The sequence below is a fragment of the Pinus tabuliformis genome, chromosome 5_2 (genome assembly GCF_031772625.1).
Source record: "Pinus tabuliformis cultivar Carrire ecotype Pingquan chromosome 5_2, CPIR1, whole genome shotgun sequence".
Lineage (NCBI taxonomy): Eukaryota > Viridiplantae > Streptophyta > Pinopsida > Pinales > Pinaceae > Pinus > Pinus tabuliformis.
In genome coordinates this window covers 953,771,128-953,793,978 of record NC_142306.1, presented here as the reverse complement: position 1 = coordinate 953,793,978, position 22,851 = coordinate 953,771,128, and positions in this window count along the sequence as shown.

Here is a 22,851-nt window from a genome sequence, read left to right as displayed (position 1 = left end):
AAGGAAAAGAAATCTGACGATCTACCAGGCGTATTTAAAGCCAATGACTTGCCAAACCAAAGACGTATTTAAAGCCAATGACTTGTTAAATCAAAGATTCTGGAGATATATCTTAATAAGAGATAAGTAGCTACACTTTTGTTCTGGTCATTTTTTTTGGAAAAATATCATGTTGTCTTATATATGATGATTCTTGCGTGAACATAATAATTGTTTTTTTGGGGAAAAGATCATGTTAATTCTCCCGTGAATCTAAAGATGATAGTTGCTTCTTGCGAAAAGAACAATTATATTTTTGGGAAAATATTATGTTGTTTTATATATGTTATTTTTGCTCGAAAAGAATAAGTTATTATGATAAATTTCTCTTCGAAATCATGGGAAAATTATGATAAATTTCTTGGAAATCATGGGAAAATAATGATTGTTATAAAATACAATTTGAAAAGAAACATGTATTTGTATGTTCTGTGGTTTGTATTTGCATGTTATGTGGCGTATTTTTTTGGAAAGAAACTTGTCTTTGCATGCACTTTAGGTTGACTTTTTTAAATGCGCAAAATTATGTTATGTGGCGTATTTTTTTGGAAAGAAACTTGTCTTTGCATGCACTTTAGGTTGACTTTTTTTAAATGCGCAAAATTAGAATTATTAAGTTTGATGTTTCTTGAGAGAAAATAAGTTATCTGCATGCACAAAATAGAAATATTGTGTTGATCTCTTGAAAGGAAATATGATCTTTGCACACATGAAAAGTACAATTATGATGTTTGATTCATGAAAAGTACAATTATGATGTTTGATTCTTTGAAAAGATTGTCTGACTAGATGAATTGTGTCGATTTCTTAATTTAGATGTATAAAAGGTTAAGTTAACCTTGTTATTGTGGCTTGGTTTTTATGCATAAAAATTTGATATCTATGGTAATTTCTTGAAAAAGAAAGCATGGGAAAGCATGGGAAACTTGCATGTAGAAAGATAGAGAAACGAGGTTATATTAACTTCCTTTTGAAATGAAGCATGTATTTGTTTACATGAAAAGAATAGGTAATGATGGTATAATTCTAGAGAAGGGAATATGTGTTGCATACATTAAAGAAGGGCTATTATGATAAGCTCTTTCCTGCACAAAGAATAGTCATTGTGTTATAGAGACATGTTCTTTGCATGGATAGAACTATTGAGCTATATATATATATATATATATATATATATATATATATATATATATATGTTCTTTGCGTGGATAGAACTATTGAGCTATATTTATTTACAAAAAATATATATATGTTCTTTGCGTGGATAGAACTATTGAGCTATATTTATTTAGAAAAAATATATATGATTATTTTTATGCTATCATAACTATTATGTTAGTTCTTTTGAAATAAGATCATGTATATGCATGCAATATTTGTATTAACTTTAGTTTGGAAAGAATATACATTTGCATGTGGGAAATGATAGCATATTGTGTTAGCTTACATTGGAAAAAATTCTTTGGGAAGAGGATGAAATTACATGCACAAAAACCACAATAATGTGTAGGTTTCCTTGTAATATATATATGGGTAATGTTGGTGTAATCTTTGGAAAAGAAGAAATGTATTTGTTGAATTAGTTTTATGTAAAAGAAAACATGTTTTTGCGTGTCATATTGTGATAGGTTTCCTCAAAAAGGAAACATGTGTTTATTGCTCTATTGTGTTAAGCATTCTTTTGGAAAGTATATGCATTTGCATGCATAGGAAAACCATTCATTGTTAGTTCTCTTTACGTATTTGCATGCACCAAAAGTAATAGCTGAAGGGCTAGTTCTTTTGATAAAATTTATGTAATTTTCATGCATGAAGATTATAACTGATGTGTTAGTTTCCTTTAAAGGAATGTTTGGATAGTTGTAGTGATTTTCCTTGCAAGCATGTGTGCTTGTGCGAGGGGAATAATAGTTAATGTGGTATTAAATTATCGACAAGCTTTGATGGTTATATGCTTATAAAGAATACATATGCAATGTTTTTAAAAGAAGCATGTTGCGATATTTTTTTGTGTTTCAAGAATTTACATGAATAGATGGTGAAACATTAATAATATTGGTCTGATTAATACTTGATTCAATCATGAAAACAAAAGTTGACTACAGCAGCAATTGCAGGAAAAGGTTGCGACATATGCAAAGATGGATTATGTTTACCATTATGGCAGACCATAAGTTAGTGATTGATGTAGCTTGAAGGAATGTCAACTACAGGATAATCCATTGATGGGAAGAACCAGGCCCTAAGACACAATGCTCAAGGGTTTGTGGATAAATGATGTCATGATGATTGTAATAGCTTATAACGAGTTATGTTATTTTTGAGTTGATATTCTTTGTAATATTTTATGACAATGGTGGGATCGACTCCCTTATAACCATTGAGTGAGGGGTGAACACCCTCACGAGCATTTAATAATAAAATTAAACGTTTTTTGGTTTTAACCCTACGAGGTAAGGTATACAAGTGTTCAATGATGTGATTACTTGTTGTGTGAGTTTGATGATGTTGATTCCTTGCATGATGTGATGCTTATAGTATCAAGTATTTGATTAACTCATCGAGTTAAAGGAATCATGAAAATGATTCAAGGTTACATAATAAAGTTTATGTTAATATGATACAACAGTTGTTGTTAATGGTTATGTAACTTACTATTCATTTACTAAAGTTATTGTATGTAATGATGAAGATTATATCTAATGGTTAATGAGGAATGTGACATAGTAATTTGGATAGTTTCCCGTGGGTAAATTGTGTAAGACAATTTCTAACTCCATGCATTTTCATGCGAGATTACCGGGGTATGTTACAAGTCGTATTAAAGCTAAAGGTTGCAGCACTAATGCCTTTTGGAAATTGGCAAGCAGAATGGAAGTCAAGGTATGATACTATTGGGTATCAGCTCAGATATAATTCTAACAAACTATATATTGATATATGCAGTAGAGTATTGTTGACATAAGATGCATGATGCATGTTTATAACCACATTGAAGAGTAGTAAATAATAAATTCTACTGCAAAACTGTGTTCATGACATTTGAATCTCAATGAGGATAAAAGACAATAAAACCTTTGTTACACCTATGAACAATCCTGAGCACTCACTTGTGGAAGTGAGAATTGACTACCAACCTTTGCATATATGACAACATTAATGGTACATTTAATGAACATAACTAAAGTTACCATGCACTACTTATAAAGGATGAATGTTTATAGTGATTGTGTCTGAAATAAATGCATGAATGTAAAAGATGGGGAATTTCCTTGAAGAGGACAATAGAGTGTTTTAAAAGGACATTGAATGAACCCCTTTAGATGTTAAAACTAAACAATGAGTCGAATAGTGAGACTTGACTGTAATGGGCTACTTCTTAATTGAGTCATGTCATGGATGCATTAAGATGGTTGGTAGCATTGATTAGTTAATGTTGGAAGACTAACTATTAAAACTTACATGCATGAATTAGTTTTGATTGAAGCTTATTTCAAGTTGTAAACAAGTTCTTATGAGTTACTTCATGTGTCGGTTTGTTGGTAGCAACACATTGTGGGAATTGGAAATGTTTGGATTATTACCCTAACCGTTACTGAAATTTACATATTAATGAATAATTGTATATACTTTTATGCATAACAATATTGTATGCATGAAACTAAAATGATTGTGAAAGTGAATACTTGCTTAAAAAATGCATATTTATGATTAATGTTGCTGATGGGATTAAGCAGGGGTAGCATAATGACAACATGAGAACATGTGAAGATAAAATGTAGCAATGTGAATTGCAACCGTAAATGAGAAATTATAATGTTATGATATGCATGATTGTGTTATTTGTAAAATAAAAATGTATACCACCTATATGTTAGTTATGTTTCCTATCAATCTAGATATTATGGACCCATGTTGAGGGTCAAATATGAATGCATGATGTATATAAATGTTTCTTTGTTTTAATGATAATATGCATATGGTTCATTATATAAATTACTATTGGAAAGAGTGTTAAATGATAATTTTGCGTGCCAGGCAGTTGTGGATAGTTGTGAAAGGCCAGGAGGCCTTGGGTTGATGGCAGTTGCCTGGAGGGGTTGATGGCAATTTCCTGTCTAGATTTCCTCTCCTTGAGATAGATGATCTCAGTAAGGGAAAAGAGTTGGACAAGATGGTGAGAGGGGAAAAACCCTGAGGCAACTCTTTTGATTTGGAGCTTGTTGGAGGAGGCCCAAAATTCCTCATAGAAAGGACGTTGTTGGAGGAATAGGTAGGACGCTGCCAAGAGGAATCTTGTATTGGACCCTTTGTGGTCATTGGAATTCTTGAGCTAGTTGACAATGGAATTCCATAATAGACTTGGTATGGTCTCTATTAGAGAACTATCTGGTTGTGGATACCAGTTCACATTGATTGGGAGAAGCATTATTTTTCCATTATGGTTCTCATAGTAGAACAAATTAACTAATTAGTTATTTGTTGTGCTAAAAATGCTTTTTTTCATATAATTGTGTAAGTATTTTATGTACATCGGAAAGGGCCTAGTCTCGAAAAGGAATTACTGGAAGTGTAAGTTCCTTTATTGTATTACCAGTCTTATGAATGTCTTATAAGGGGCTAAGACAATATGCACTTGATGCAATTAATGATCATTTCGATGATTAGAGAGCTAGGTTCTCTCTAAGTACTTTTAGAATTAATGTGTGGATGTCTTTAGTGGGAGCTAAGACAGTGTACATGTGGTGAAATGATTTATCATTTTGATGATTAAAAGGTCGGTTTTCTCTTAGTATTTGTAGAAATACTGTGATTAAAATATCACTTAACATTATATAAATAAGTGATAGCGATAAGCATTATATTTGCTTGAAAATTTTGTGACTAATGTGATTATGTTGCATTTATTGATCATAGATTACAAGGTGCTTGTTGTTGGGTTTTCAAACCATTGGAGTGCTTGCGTAAAGGTAACTGTGATTTTCAAGAGTAAATGGTAAGTAATGGTAAGTTGGTATAGAGATTCTTGTTTGTTTCTATGAATTTGAATAATGGCTATGTGATGGAAATTAGAAATTTCTTAGTTTTTCAATTATAAATGCTTATGACCATGGATAAAACATTAATTTTTTGCTTAAAGGTATTTCCTAGAAATGAAATCTTTCATTCTGATGGGAGAGGATCCCCTTTTAGGTTGTTTATATTATTACATCATGAGTAAAATTTAAAGTTCTAGTGAGAGATGAACACTAAGGACAGTGTTCTATTTGAGGGGGGGAGTATGTAATATCCCTATAAACCACCTGTTAATATTTATATAATATGAACCTCTAGAGGAGGGGGAGCGTCTTTTCCACTCACAAATGTGGGTGAAGGGTTCGCCGCTGCAATTCATTGTTGACAGTGGAATCCAAAAGAACCTCATTTCAGCAGAGGTTGTGAAGCGGCTGGGACTACCGACCATACCACACTTGCAACCGTAAAGCATCAAGTGGCTTCACCAAGGACGAGATCTCTGAGTTCGCTAGCAGTGTTTCCTTCCCTATAGCATCAAGCCCTTCATAGATGAGGTATTGTGTGATGTTGCACCTCTTGATGTTTGTGATGTATTATTAGGCCAACCATACTTATGGAAGAGACATGTTGTGTATGAATCAAGGCCTCACGTTGTTATTATTTCTTTGTGTAATACATTATACAGGATACCGGAGGTAGCCCCACCTACCGCCACTTCTTTGATCTCTGCTAAGAAAGGCAGTAAGATCATCTCCCAGACTAGGAAATTTATTTTCTTTCTAGTTCATTCTCAAAGTAAGGGGAAGATCATAGCCACATCCATGGATCATGGGAAGGGTTCCTCCACGCAGCAGAAGCAAGTGGATACGATCATGAAAGGATACAAGGACATCTTCTCCTCACCAACAAGGGTACCGTTACACTGTCAAGTAAAGCATTCGTTCGATCTAACTCCCGGAGCACCTCTACCCAATGGGACGATATATGTTCACTCCTTTCTAGAAAATGCCAAGTACAAGTAGCGGCATGATCAACATCAGGTGTCACACAAGTTTCAGGTGGAAGACAAAGTTTGGTTGCATTTGCAGAAAGAAAGCCTTACTAGAGCCCATTGAAAGCTCAGACCACTTTGATATGGTCCTTACACCATTAACAAAGATGTGGTAAATAATGCTTTGGAGCACAACATTCCCCCATTCCTTGGCTTGCACCAAGTGTTCAATGTGGATCGCCCTTGACCATTCTTCCCACCATTACTAGACACATTAGAGATTGCAGAACAACTCACCAGGGACCAAGTTCAGCAGAATTTTCCCCATCTCATGGAGGCACTCAATGCAATGGGGACCATTGCTTCCTAAGGGGGGAGGAATGATCCAGGTGGATATTGGTGGCCAACCGCCAATTCCACGTGGACCCCGACCATTGTTTCTTTCAGTTTTTCAGTTTCCTTAATTATAGCGCAATTTACTATTTTTAGCAATTTTTCAGGTCCTAAACTTTCGAAGTCATTTTTAGGCCCTAAACGACGCTTTTTTGGCAATATACTACCAACATTTTTTGATAAAATTATCTTTTCTGTTGTAGTCCTTGGAGAGATCTTTCCAATGGGGTATCGCGCGCATCAAACAGAGATAATATGACTAAGCCACGACCCCGGGAAGTTGGTTGTCCAACTAACCCCAATGGGGCCCATAAACTCTTGGTGTTACGTCTCCTCGGGTTAGGGTTTTGGTTGTTTATGGTTTTCTCTTATTGTTCAATAATAAAAAGGCTCTTGATCCTCTTTGTAACGTAGTCGAGAGGCATGTAACCTCCACATCTCTCCTCAGAGATAAGCTACCATTACCCGAGCTAGTTTATTTTCATTTATGCTTGTAAGCATATTTCAGTATTTTACATTAATGAAATGAAGTATTATTTCTGCTGCATTTCTGTATTTATGGTTATTTTTGTACTTTATTGTGTTCCTGCATAAATCCAGATCATCTGTTCTGCAAATAAACAATTGTGTTGCATGCTTTAGCCCACAAGTGCAACAGTGGGCCCTGATCATGTAACATCGCCTATGTAGCTCCCACAATACTTATGTTCTTCCTTTCAGCCACCCCATTATGTTGTGGGTTGTGGGTTTCTATTAACTCTCATTGAATTCCTTCTGATGCACATAAGTTCTTGAATTCATTCGACACATATTCTCCACTGTTATCTCTTTTGAGAGCTTTAACTTTCCTGCCACTGTCTTTCTCGACAAGTGCTTTAAATTCACAAAATTCAGCGAATGTATGATCTTTCTTCTGCATGAAGAAAATCCAACCCTTACGAGAAACATCATTAACAAATATTAAATAATACTTGTGCTTGGTTGTGGATGTTGTCTAGAACAGTCCACACACATCTGAGTGAACTCTATCAAGGATCGCTTGCGCTTGACTATCTTTATCATGAAAGGAAGATTTAGTGTACTTCCCCAATGTTGTGTCCCTCTGCTCTAGTGTACCCTTGAGAATTTCTGTAGAAATTTGTTGCATGATATTGAAAGCTCTGTGGTGCAAGTGACCCGATCTTCTATGCCACAACTTACCGATGTCTCAACTTTGCACCTTCTCTGCTTTTGTGCTCAAAGAAGCGCAGTCTTCTACATCCAATTTGTAGAGGTTCTTCACCTGAACCCTAATCTGCTTCACCTGTCTTGAGGCTATGTAATGAAAGAAAGCCTTTCCCTTGCTAAATATCACATCATAACCACAGTCTTCCAACATGGAAATTGAAACCAAATTCTTCTTCAAACCTAGAACATACATGGCATCTTATAATGTGAGAGGAGAACCAAACTCCCTCTGAAAGGTAACAAAATATAGATGTCGGTCGCGTTATACCTCCCATCATCTCCCATATCGATGTGCATCTAGAGGTCCTTCTCCTCTAAGTCACTAAAAAGCTCTTTGTTGTCGGTCATAGGGAATGAGGCTCCAATATCCATGTACCACACACTACCCATCACTAATGTCACCATGCAAGTGATGAGGGTGAAATCCAGCTCGAATTGTGAAGCAAGAGCTTCACCTAGCACTCCTCCTGAGGACTTCTTATCGGCCTTCTTGTGCGGACATTTTGTGGCATAGTGTCCTAGCTTGTGACAATAAAAACATTTAATCTTTGACATATCGTTCTTCTTGCTTCCCTGACTAGAATATGATTTGGAATGGGATGAATTCCCCTTCCCTTTCTTTGCCTTTCTAGCTAAGGCACAATTCTCCTCATCATCATGCTTGGATGAGGATCCATCTCTAGTGTTCTGTCGAGTCTCTTCTTGTACCAAATCAAACCACAATTGCTCCCACTATGGTATCTTATGCCTCCCATTAACTGAGTCCTAGTAGTTGTGTCGGCTCTTGGGAAGGCCTAGAAGTGCTAGGCTCACCAAATCATATTAAACAACTGTAACACCGACACTTCCAATCTCATCTCGACATTGGGTGAAATTGGTCAAGTACTTTGGTATTGATTCGCCCTTCTCCATCTTAATCTTTCTGAGCTTGTCCTTCAGTGCTAGCTTCATGTGGTCACCGTTGTTTTGAAACAGGCCTTTCAAGGCTTTCCACATTGCAAATGGAGTTTTCTTATCGTGGAGGTTCAAGACAGTATGATCTCAAACTCCTTCTAGGATAATCATTCTCGCCTTTGCCACACATTTTCTCCACTCTGCCATATCTTGAGCATCAACTGACCTAGGAATATCTTTGTCTATGGATTCCTTAAGCCCATTGTCTTCCAACACTGCCTCCATCCTGTCCTTCCAAGCAATATAGTTTGAACTACCCTCAAGGGCATATTAGAGTCTCAATCTATAGAATGAGATCATGTTGTCTCTGAAGTATGAAACTGCAAATTCGATTTCTCCTGTGAAAGACAAACTAGTATTCTCCTCTTCTATAGTAATTTTAGCTCTATTACCATGTAGAAATTCCTGTAGATTCAAACTGCAGATTATAATATGATAAAACAATTGACTTGAATCTACTCTACTCATCAGCGGAAATAATAAACGATTAATGAAATCACAAAGCATACAAGAGAAAGAATTCAACCACACATAACACAATTATTTCTTAGGGAAATCCATTGTTAAAAACCCCTGCTATCTGTATATTGCATTAATAAGAAAATATGAGAAGATTGCAATGCTTTTCTTGAGCCTAAGCAACCTCTGCACTATCTCTATCTATCTCACTACCTCCCAGAAAAGATCAAGCCAATACATAGCCAATTCTATTTTTCACTAATCTCTTATTTCCTTGCGCAGTTCCCTTAGGAATTAGTCCATATTACTTGGGAAATTCCACAATTCTGAATTTTGCAATCATCATAGGCCTTCCTCTGATTTCATGCACCACCTATACAATTCAGATGATTATACAACTGATAGTACATTGTCCCTGAACTCCAATCTCAACTGGGTAACTCTTAGATCTGAATAGCTGACCTCCTATTAGTTCCTCCATCAATTGGAAGTAGTTTAACTCACTTTAACGTAGTTAATTTGAATTAATTAATTACAACTCAAAATAAACTCAACCAGGGCTCCTACAAAGTAGGAGACATTCTACATGACTCAAGTTAGACCCTCAACTCGAATTTACTGAGCAAACTAAGTCAAATTAACTTAGTTAACTATTACAAGTTGTCATGAGATGTGGAATTATAATTTGACTCCTAATTTAATTCAAGGACAAAATTAAATTAGGATTTTATTGTTGCATTTTCAACATTGGTTTCCTTATGTACTGCTTTTATGATGTGGATTCCTTGCATGAGCTGATATTTATAAAAGTATGTGATTAACTAATTAAGTTAAAGGAATCATGAGAATGATGCAAAGTTACATCAAAAAGTTTATGTTAGTATACTATAACAATGGTTGTTAATGGTTATGTAACTTACTATTCATTTACTAAAGTTACTATATGTAATGAGGAAGATTTTATCTAATGGTTAATGAGGAATCTGGAATAGTAATTTGGATAGTTACCGGAGGGTAAAACACGTAAAAAAATTCTTAACTCCATGAATTTTCATGTGAGGTTATTGGGGAAGTTACATAGGGATTTAATCTTGCACAACAACACAAATCAAAGATTGACATTTATCTCCTTAGTAATTATGTCATTTTTTTCCATTTAATTAAACCGATTAATTAAAAAAAATGTCATATGAAAAAGCGTCATATGAAATGAGTTATGGTTTTTTGGGCATGTGATATTGATAAGCAATCACATTGGTCCATGGTATTGTAACAAAGCCTATTTATAGATTAAGAATATTCATAATAAAATGGGGTTGGATCTCCATGGTTAAGAATATTGTTACATTTTTTTCAAAACATATATATGTTTAACTTATATATTAATTATTTTTATTAATAATAATAATAAATTTATTTAATTTTTATGAATTTTATTTTATTTTAATAATATTATATGTATCAAGAAATAAGTGTTTTGATGCCTATTATGGATTAATGTCTGCATTTACCACCCCATTTATTGTATATGGTTGGGCTAGTTTATCATATAATTAATTGTTTGGATGTACTTTAGATACATCATGTGCCTTTTAAAATGGTAAATTTACCTAAAAACCTAAAAAAATTAAAGAACATAACTAAAAATATCTAAAAAATAGAGTGGATTGTGACTATATTTTTTAGTGTTGTCTAAATAATTTGCTTTTTATTAGCGCTACCTTCTTTACTACTTGACGTGATGAAGCTTTATCTCTTGGTTGTCCATCTTTTGAAATTGGTGGATAAATAGAAATGGAAACTCCCATTTGTTTATGTTTTGTAACTTGAGCAACCACTCGGTGCAGTTCACCCGAATCAACTTCAAGATCTAAGATATGTTTATTTTGCTATAAAAGGATACCCATGATGACTTCAACCTAAGAGCCAGATATAGAACTTTGTTCCACCAACTACTCTTGGTTTAAATGAATTGAGCTATCATGTGTGTCAAGAGTATCATTGTGTCATTTGAGGGCCCTCCATGGCTTCTAGGTTTGTTTATAATCCATCAAGCACATGTTACAAGCTTAGATAGGAGACAAAGAGTAGATAGTAGTGGTATGGTTCTCTCAAAAGCTGAGGAACGATGTAACCCCATAATGGCCCAAAATAGGAATAGGGCCATCCTCCAACAAGAATACATGAACATCTAACAAACCCTAGGGCCCAAGAGAAACTATCCATATATGGTGTCCCATTAGAGGATAAGCATGGCAGGAGATTGAGGGAAAAGGCTAGTATCATTATTCGAATTGCAAGGGTTCCAAAGCCAAAATCTACATGGAAAATTAAGAATTTCATCCTTGAATTTTAGAGGAGACCTCCTTGAAAGCTTCTATAATTGTGAAACAATATGCCGAGAAGTTGAATAAGAGGGTCAAGGACTCCCCACGTAGAATTGATATCCAAACACCCAACCTAAATAGGAGTTGTTGAACCCACTACCACAAAAATTCAAATGTTGTGCCATAAAATCCCACAATGATTATGTTGAACGAGATTCATTGATTCAAATATAGGCCCCATGAAGAGGGTCTGCATGTGAGAGATGGGTGGGTTATCTCTTCAAGCCCCCTCTCACTCCAAATATACCATAGTGTGTGACCTTGGCCACTTAATTTCTTAACATGTGACATGAATAACATAACTCAAGGTATAGATTGATATTTGTAATAATGTTGAAGACTAGGGTCCCCTCCTTTTTAAAAGTATAAAGGTTCACATATTGATCTACCAAGGGAAGTATGACATCAAATGTAGTGGAGCTCTGAACCATATGCCTGATAATGATAAGAGAGTACCCTATCACTTCATATTTCGAATGCTTAATGTTTTGGCTATATTCTATCCCTGCGAAAGAGCATAGACTTTTCTAAGATTGTTGGATATGATACCAAGACTTTATGAGTAAGTGAATATTGATTTTCCTCTCGGGTTAAAGATAACACCCCTCAATTCTCAGTGCCTACACCCCCTAGATTATTCTTAGATGCATCATCAAAGAAAATAACGCAAAAATATTGATCAATTATCCATGCTTGAAAGTCTCATCGACTCATTTGAAGTTGTCAACTAGATTTTGATGATGTTGTTCTTGTTCTGGATTTGGAGGAAAAATAAATAACGTTAAACTAATCTAGCCACAACTCTAGCACCTATATCTAGCAATTGCAGAGATGGATGAAGCAACTTTTGGAATTAATGTCCTGTGCTAGAAGAGTTGTTGCTCTAGTTGCCACTAATTATGATTTAGTAGACTCTTGATGAAAGATCATGTTGTTTCAACCTAACCACACCTTCCAACTTGTCTATTTTTGTAAAGTTGTCCATAAGTGCTTAAGAAGATGTTTATTTTTAAAAGACACCCTATAGGTTTTGCACCATTTATGAGATAAACTCTTCCAGGAATCTATAACTTAATAACTCGCTTAGCAATACTTCTTATTGGATTTAGCCAGGCTTGGTTTGAAAAATTGCATTCCAGAAATAAGTAGTGCATTATTTCAATCAACTTCCTAAGAAACTTCTCTGGCTACATAAGCTACCTCAAAGCATCTTTTCTTCGAATATGGTACTTCCTCCCAATGTGGTCATATTTCTACGTGATTCTATTACAAGATTTGAGAATACACCAATTGACAACTGATATCTCGTGTTTGATTTCCCTGCGATTCACCTTGTAAGATGAATCACAGACTAAAAATATAGTCCATCAAAATACCGGTGCACACGGTAGATGCTTTTAATAAACATGTTTTGCATTAGATAACCCATTATCAAGCATTTTTAATTTCCTTTTAAAGAATAGTAGTTATCAGTTAAGTTTATTTCACATTTAATTGCTGCCTACAAATGCCATTACTTGAAGTGTTACATATATAAAGACAACATGAAAGACTCTTCGAAAGTTGCAACCAACTTTGACCCTTTTTGTTTATTTTGAGAAGCATGATTAAAATTTACTTTATTTTAATTATTAATTAAAACATATACATATTATATGAGTTTATAAGAGATTATTTGCATTTAGCCGTGTTCACTTTTACAAAACAATTAAAAATAAACATTTCGTATCTTGTACTTAAAAACTATAAAATTAAATTATTTAAATTAGGTGTAAGTGTAATTTGTTTAGCATTTTTTTAAAATATGACGAAAAAAAAATTATCTAAATAAAAGAGACTAAATCATTATTACATTTTATTAATTTATAAAATGATATTATTAAAAAATTATATGATATAATTAAAAATATAATTATTTAGTTGAAATATTAAATTATTATTCTATTAAATTATTTTTAATTTATAAATATAATAAGTTTGCTAGAGATTTTCAATTAGCTATTATTATATTTATGAAATATTATTTAAATCTTTAAAAACTTATTAATCAAGCGAATGGAAAATAATAATAATAATAATGATATAAAATAATTTAATGCAAAAAAATCTTATTTAATATAATAATTTATTAAATCCAACCATAGTACACATATCAATGTCAATATTTATGATTAAATTTCAATCAAATCTCATGAATTGTGAATATTTGATTTGACATGTTATTATTAAACTATTTTATAGTTAAAATGAATTAGTTTTTTTTTTGTCAAAATGTGTTTTTTACAAATCAACGTGAAAGAGATCTGTAACTCTTATGTTTACATAAAATTTACATATAATATTAAAAGAAAATAATAATAAAAGAATATTTCAATATTTATTAAAAGTAAATTATTTTAATATCTATGTTAAACAAAATATTCTAAAATCAACTTTATCTAAATAATATATATATAAATAAATTAATAAATAAATTTGAAATCGGCTCTTTCTTGTTTAAATTTCATTCAAAATTGTTTTTATACCTTAATATTATGGAGATATATCATTTAAAAAATGATTAATATAGAATTGGAACATGACATTTAAAATTTGTTTATATATATATATATATATATATATATAGAGGTATGTTGTTTAATATGAGTGAGGTGAACTTTTATCATGTTCAATAAAAAAACGGCATGTGTGCATATCCACTTTACATAGTAAAAATTAATGTAATTCCATTTTAACTTTGATCTATTATGCATTTATTAATAAAACAAGGATAATATCCCTAAAAAATCACCTGTTAATATTTATATAATATGAAATATTATTGTTTCAAACTGGTTGACGCCTAGTTATCCGCTTGACGAGTTATAGTTCGAACCAAGAATTCGTTAGGGTTTAGAAGGTTGGCAGGAAGGAAAAGAAATCGGACAATGCCCAATACTGAATTGGATTATTAATTGTTTTTCCTCGACGTTCAAGTAGCTTGGAATATAATGAGCCGCCATGTTACTTTCTATAAGAAGAAAAAAGCTCTTATGAGTTCCCAGTGTTATGCAATATAGTAGTGGGTCTTATCATTTTTCTCCAACCATGGGAGATTCCCCGAGTGCCCAAGTAAAGATCTACAAGCCGTATTTAAAGCCAATGACTTGTTAAATCAAGGACTATTGAAAAGCACAGTTTGTCTCTGGGATATGGACTATTGAAAATACAATTTGAAAAGAAACATGTATTTGTATGTTTTGTGGTTTGTATTTGCATGTTATGTGGCCTATTTTTTTTTGGAAAGAAACTTGTCTTTGTATGCACTTTAGGTTGATTTTCTTTAAATGTGTAAAATTAGAATTATTAAGTTTGATGTTTTTTTAGAGAAAATAAGTTATGTGCATGTACAAAATAGAAATAATATGTTTGATCTTCTTGAAAATAAAATATGTTTGCTTGCACAAAATTAGAAATATTGTGTTGATTTCTTGAAAGGAAATATGATCTTCGCAAACATGAAAAGTACAATTATGGTGTTGGATTCTTTGAAAAGATTGCTTGACTAGATGAATTGTGTCGATTTCTTAATTTAGATGTATAAAAGGTTAAGTTAACCTTGTTATTGTGGCTTGGCTTTTATGCATAAAAAATTGATATCTATGGTAATTTCTTGAAAAAGAAAGCATGGGAGACTTGCATGTAGAAAGATGAGAAACGAGGTTATATTAACTTCCTTTTGAAATGAAGCATGTATTTGCTTACATGAAAAGAATAGCTAATGATGGTATAATTCTAGAGAAGGGAATATGTGTTGCATACATTAAAGAAGGGCTATTATGATAAGCTCTTTCATGCACAAAGAATAGTCATTGTATTATAGAGACATGTTCTTTGCATGGATAGAACTATTGAGCTATATTTATTTAGAAAAAATATATATGATTATTTTTATGCTATCATAACTATTATGTTAGTTCTTCTAAAATAAGATCATGTATATGCATGCAATATTTGTATTAACTTTAGTTTGGAAAGAATATATATTTGCATGTGGGAAATGATAGCATATTGTGTTAGCTTACATTGGAAAAAATTCTTTGGGAAAGAAGATGAAATTACATGCACAAAAACCACAATAATGTGTAGGTTTCCTTGTAATAGATATATGGTTAATGTTGGTGTAATCTTTGGAAAAGAAGAAATGTATTTGTTGAATTAGTTTTATGTAAAAGAAAACATGTTTTTGCATGTCATATTGTGATAGGTTTCCTCAAAAAGGAAACATGTGTTTGTTGCTTTATTGCATTAAGCATTCTTTTGGAAAGTATATGAATTTGCATGCATAGGAACACCACTCATTGTTAGTTCTCTTTACGTATTTGCATGCACCAAAAGTAATAGTTGAAGGGTTAGTTCTTTTGATAAAATTTATGTAATTTGCATGCATGAAGATCATAACTGATGTGTTAGTTTCCTTTAAAGGAATGTCTGGATAGTTGTAGTGATTTGCCTTGCAAGCATGTGTGCTTGTGCGAGGGGAATAATAGTTAATGTGGTATTAAATTATCGACATGCTTTGATGGTTATATGCTTATAACTAATACATATGCAATGTTTTTAAAGGAAGCATGTTGCGATATTTTGTTTGTGTTTCATGAATGTACATGAATAGATGGTGAAACATTAATAATATTTGTTTGATTAATACTTGATTTAATCATGAAAACAAAAGTTGACTACAACAACAATTGCAGGAAAAGGTTGTACCATATGCAAAGATCGATTATGTTTACCATTATGGTAGACCATAAGTTAGTGGTTGATGTAGCTTGAAGGAATGTCAACTGCAGGATAATCCACTGATGGGAAGAACCAGGCCTTAAGGCACAATGCTCAAGGGTTTGTGGATAAATTATTTTATGATGATTGTAATAGCTTATAACGAGTTATGTTATTTTTGAGATGATAGTCTTTGTAATATTTTATGACAATAGTTAAGGGATTGACTCGCTTATAACCATTGAGTGGGGTGAACACCCTCATGAGCGTTTAATAATAAAATTAAATGTTTGTTGGTTTTAACCCTACGGGGTTTCCAAGGTATATAGGTGTTCAATGATGTGATTGCTTATTGTGTGAGTTTGATGATGTTGATTCCTTGCATGATGTGATGCTTATAGTATCAAGTATTTGATTAACTAATCGAGTTAAAGGAATCATGAAAATGATTCAATGTTACATAAGAAAGTTTATGTTAATATGATACAATAGTGGTTGTTAATGGTTATGTAACTTATTATTCCTTTACTAAAGTTACTCTATGTAATGATAAAGATTCTATCTAATGGTTAATTAGGAATGTGACATAGTAATTTGGATAGTTACCCGTGGGTAAATTGTGTAAAAAGAATTCTAACTCCATGCATTTTCATGTGAGATTACCGGGGTATGTTACAAGTGGTATCAGAGCCTAAAGGTTGCAGCACTAACACCTTTTGCAAATTGGTAAACGGAAGGGAAGTTAAGGTATGATACTATTGGGTATCAGTTCATATATAATTCTAACAAACTATATATCGATATATGCAGTAGAGTATTTTTGACATAAGATGCATGATGCATGTTTATAACCACATTGAAGAGTAGTAAGTAATAAAGTCCACTGCAAAAATGTGTTCATGACATTTGAATCTCGATGAGGATAAAAGACAATAAAACCTTTGTTACACCTATTAACAATCTTGAGCACTCACTTGTGGAAGTGAGAATTGACTACCAACCTTTGCATATATGACAACATTAATGGTGCATTTAATGGACATAACTAAAGTTACCATGCACTACTTATAAAGGATGAATGTGTATAGTGATTGTGTCTGAAACAAATGCACGAATGTAAAAGATGGGGAGTTTCCTTGAAGAGGACAATAAAGTGTTTTAAAAGGACATTGAATGAACCCCTTTAGATGTTAAAACTAAACAATGAGTCGAGTAGTGGGACTTGACTGTAATGGGCTAGTTGTTGATTGAGTCATGTCATAGATGCATTAAGATGGTTGGTAGCACTGATTAGTTAATGTTGGATGACTAACTATTAAAACTTACATGCATGAATTAGTTTTGATTTAAGCTTACTTCAAATTGTAAACAAGTGCTTATGAGTTACTTCATGTGTCGGTTTGTTGGTAACAACACATTGTGTGAATTGGAAATGTTTGGATTATTACCCTAACCGTTACTGAAATTTACATATTAATGAATAATTGTATATACTTTTATGCATGACAATATTGTATGCATGAAACTAAAATGATTGTGAAAGTGAATACTTGCTTAAACAATGCATATTTATGGTTAACATTGCTGATGGGATTAAGCAGGGGTAGCATAATGGCAACATGAGAACCTGTGAAGGTAAAACATAGCAATGCGAATTGCAATCGTAAATGAGAAATTATAATGTTATGATATGCATGATTGTGTTATTTGGAAAATAAAAATGTATACCACCTATATGTTAGTTATGTTTCCTATCAATCTAGATATTATGGACCCATGTTGAGGGTCAAATATGAATGCATGACGTACATAAACGTTTCTTTGTTTTAATGATAATGTTCATATGGTTCATTATATCAATTATTGTGGGAAAGAGTGTTAAAATATAATTTTACATCCCATGCAGTTTTGGATAGTTGTGAAAGGCCAGGAGGCCTTGGGTTGATGGCAGTTACCTACCTGGAAGGGTTGATGGTGATTTCCTCTCTAGATTTCCTCTCCTTGAGATAGATGATCTCAGTAAGGGAAAAGAGTTGGCCAAGATGGTAAGAGGGGAAAAAGCCTGAGGCAACTCTTTTGATTTGGAGCTTGTTGGAGGAGGCCCAAAATTCCTCATCGAAAGGATGTTGTTGGAGGAATAGGTAGGACGCCGATAAGAGGAATCTTGTATTGGACCCTTTGTGGTCATTGGAATTCTTGAGCTAGTTGGCCAGTGGAATTCCATAATAGACTTGGTATGGTCTCTATTAGAGAACTATTTGGTTGTGGATACCAGTTCCCCTTGATTGGGAGGAGAATTATTTTTCCATTATGGTTCTCATAGTAGAACAAATTAACTAATCAGTTATGTGTTGTGCTAAAAATGATTTTTTTTATATAATTGTGTAAATATTTTATGTACATCAGAAAGGGCCTAGTCTCGAAAAGGAATTATTGGAAGTGTAAGTTCCTTTATTGTATTACCAGTATTATGAATGTCTTAGAAGGGGCTAAGACAATATGCACTTGATGCAATTAATGATCATTTCGATGATTAGAGAGCTAGGTTCTCTCTGAGTACTTTTAGAAGTAATGTGTGGATGTCTTTAGCGGGAGCTAAGACAGTGTGCATGTGGTGCAATGATTTATCATTTTGATGATTAAAAGGTCGGTTTTCTCTGAGAATTTGTAGAAATACTGTGATTAAAATATCACTTAACATTTTATAAATAAGTGATAGTGATAAGTATTCTATTTGCTTGAAAATTTTGTGACTAATGTGATTATGTTTCATTTATTGATCATAGATTACAGGGTGCTTGTTGTTGGGTTTTCAAACCATTGGAGTGGTTGCGTAAAGGTAACTATGATTTTCAAGAGTAAATGGTAAGTAATGGTAAGTTGGTATAGAGATTCTTGTTTGTTTCTATGAATTTGAATAATGGCTATGTGATGGAAATTAGAAATTGCTTAGTTTTGCAATTATAAATGCTTATGACCATGGATAAAACATTAATGTTTTGCTTAAAGGTATTTCCTAGAAATGAAATCTTTCATTTTGAAGGGAGAGGATCCCCTTTTAGGTTGTTTATATTATTATATCATGAGTAAAAGTTAAAGTTCCAGTGAGAGATGAACACTGAGGATGATGTTCTATTTGAGGGGGGGAGTATGTAATATCCCTATAAACCACCTATTAATATTTATATAGTATGAAATATTATTGTTTCAAATTGGTTGATGTCTAGTTATCTGCTTGACGATTTATAGTTCGAACCAAGAATTAGTTAGGGTTTAATTGGATACGATAGGAACTAACTTATGGTTGGTTCCATAACGAAATCTTGAAACAGAAATTGACTAGAAGGAGAAGGTTGGCAGGAAGGAAAAGAAATCTGATGATACCCAATACTGAATTCAATTATTAATTATTTTTCCTCAACGTTCAAGTAGCTAGGAGCTTAGTGGATGGGCAATAGAAACTCTCTTGTTTTCCTCGGCCTCCTCTTCACAGGCATGTCGATGTCAATTCATAGAGTTTATGATAACAAGACTAGGAATATAATGAGCCACCATGTTACTTTTTGTAAGAAAAATAAAACTTCACTATTATGCAATATAGTAGTGGGTCTTATCATTTTCTCCAACCATGGGAGACTCCTTGAGTGCGCAAGTAAAGATCTGCAAGTTGTATTTAAAGCCAATGACTTGCCAAACTAAGGACATGTTTAAAGCCAATGACTTGTTAAATCAAGGACTATTGAAAAGCATGGTTTATCTCTTGGATATGGAAGAGATTCTCGAGATATATCTTAATAAGAGATAAGTAGCTACACTTTTGTTCTTGTTATTTTTTTGGAAAAATATCATGTTGTTTTATATATGATGATTCTTGCATGAAAAGAATAATTATTTTCTTGGGAAAAGATCATGTTGATTCTTGCGTGAAAGAAAAGATCACGTTGCTTCTTGTGTGAAAATAATAATTACTTTTTTGGGAAAATATTATGTTTTTTTATATATGTTATTCTTGCTTGAAAAGAATAAGCGATTATGATAAATTTCTTGGAAATCATGGGGAAAATAATGATTGTTGTAAAATATCATTTGAAAAGAAACATGTATTTGCATGTTCTTTGGCAGATTTTCTTGGAAAGAAACTTGTCTTTGCATGCACATTAGGTTGATTTTCTTTGAATGCACAAAATTAGAATTATTAAGTTTGATATTTCTTGAGAAAATAAGTTATATGCATGCACAAAATAGAAATACTATGTTTGATCTTTCTTGAAAATAAAATATGTTTAATTTCACAAAAATAGAAATATTGTGTTGATCTCTTGAAAGGAAATATGGTCTTTGCACACATGAAAAGTACAATTATGATGTTGGATTCTTTGAAAATATTGTCTCACTAGATGGATTATGTCGATTTCTTAATTTTTTAGATGCATAAAAGGTTAAGTTAACCTTGTTATTGTCGCTTGGTTTTTATGCATAAAAAATGGTTGTCTACGGTAATTTCTTTAAAAGGGAAGCATTGGAAACTTGCATGTAGAAAGATAGAGAAACGGGGTTATATTAACTTCCTTTTGAAAATAAGCATGTATTTGCTTACATGAAAAGAATAGCTAACGATGGTAGAATTCTAGATAAGCGAATATGTGTTGCATACATTAAAGAAGGGTTATTATGATAAGCTCTTTCCTTAACGAAGAATAGAGACATGTTATTTGCATGGATAGAATGTGAAAATTTGATTACCCGAATCACCACTGCAACAACTGATTAAGTTCCTTCTATTTGTCAATTACTGAACAAATTATTTACTATTTCCTATAGTAAACACCGAAACTAATACACTGCAATCTTCACCAATTAAATTATAAGAGGAAACAAGAAACTTAGCAAGAAAGAAATATACAACACATTACACCATTGTTTTTGGACAAATGTCCCTAGAAAAACCCAATGCGGGAAAATCGGTGCAGCAGTTGAGGGTTTTATTATTAAGAAGTAGTTTCTGAATAGAATCTTTGGATGCCTTGCTAGTTATCCATTACATATAATATCATTGACAGAAGAATAATGAGAAGTGCCTCACACTATCACAGGTGATCTTGACTGATCCAACCATAGAATGGATTGCCCTTTGTTTCCTCTACGTAGTCACTATGTCATCCTAGCATCACATCGTCTAAGGATAATGTCACTCCCTCTGCTGATCGATTTGCCTCCCAGGAATTTCGATTTCCACCTCCCGATATCACACCCTGGCTTCTGACGTCAGAAATCGATTCCTCTAGCAAAAATATGGACCTCCTCAAGGCTCTATGTCAGCCTATGCTGACCAGCTTAGTCTTTGCACTACCTCTCCTGGATATCTCTCACACTCCTTTGTTGAGTATTCCCAAATCAGGAGAAATATGCAACTGGAATCATCCCTGCCCCTCAATGTAAAAGATCACTTCGAATTCTCTTCCTGGAAACTGTTGTGCTTCAGAAATTTGATATTTTGATCTCCACTCTATGTGTTTTCCAAATTCCCCTCAAGACTCTTCTTATAATCCTTCTGTTGAGAACCAACGACCCATATTAGCTCCTAATCAATGGCTAAGATCATTTTGGCTTAATCCTCGTCTTCTTGTAGAAGTTTCACCCACAATTAGATTAATACCCTTTAATTATTTTAATTTCCTAAGTTTAGACTTACGCACTCATTAAAAATAATTAATTATTTTAATAAAACAGGTTGTGGGTATTGTGGCATACATGTGTCCTATCCTCCCTGCAAATTTTGAGGCTTAGAACACATTTTATGCTACCATTAATCAACACTCCCTCTTAGCGAGGAATGTGCTCTATTGATGCAAATTGTTGAAGCATCACCTTGAATTTATAACATATCCCTCTGTGTTGTTGATTTGACATCACTACCCATCAACTACTGCGCAAATGTCGCATATGTATTGCTGCCAACTCTGGCTCTGTGATGCTCAGTCTCTGGCACTCCTAGCCACTGCAACTGTCACTTTGACACTCCTCTGCACCAACTGACACTAGTCCATCCTGCTACTTCTAATATGGGCTCCCGTAGTAAGGTATTGATCCAAGAGGTGGATTTCCTTAAGGATCCTCCCCAATTGCAGTTCTTTAGAACTACACTTCTATATCACCCCACCTCTGGGCGATCATGGCAAACTCCTTCTCCTCGATCTGTGCAGATGCAACCTTCGTATCATGCTTCTTATCCTTGTTCTTCTTCTTGAGAGGACACTATGTAGCACAATGACCAAGTTCGTCACACCATAAGCACTTGATCTTCAGAATATCTTTCTTCTTCTTCTACTGCTCCTGCTGCCCCTTAGATGCGAGGGTTGCATTCTCATCCTCCTCCTTGGGCTTCATCCCACTTCTACTATTGCTACTGTCAAGTTTTCACTTGACTAAGTTTCTCCTCATCTCTTCCTGTTGTAGAGTAGCCCACATCCCTTCTCAATCTAGAAATCTCTCTTTGCCAAAGATGCTATGGAAACACACTTGCCACTATTCTAAAACTGAATTTAGGGCCAGCCTCACCATCTCGGTAGGCTGAGGTGTTGACCCCATAGTTGCCAACTCGTCTCGGGTTTCCTAAAGCTTTGA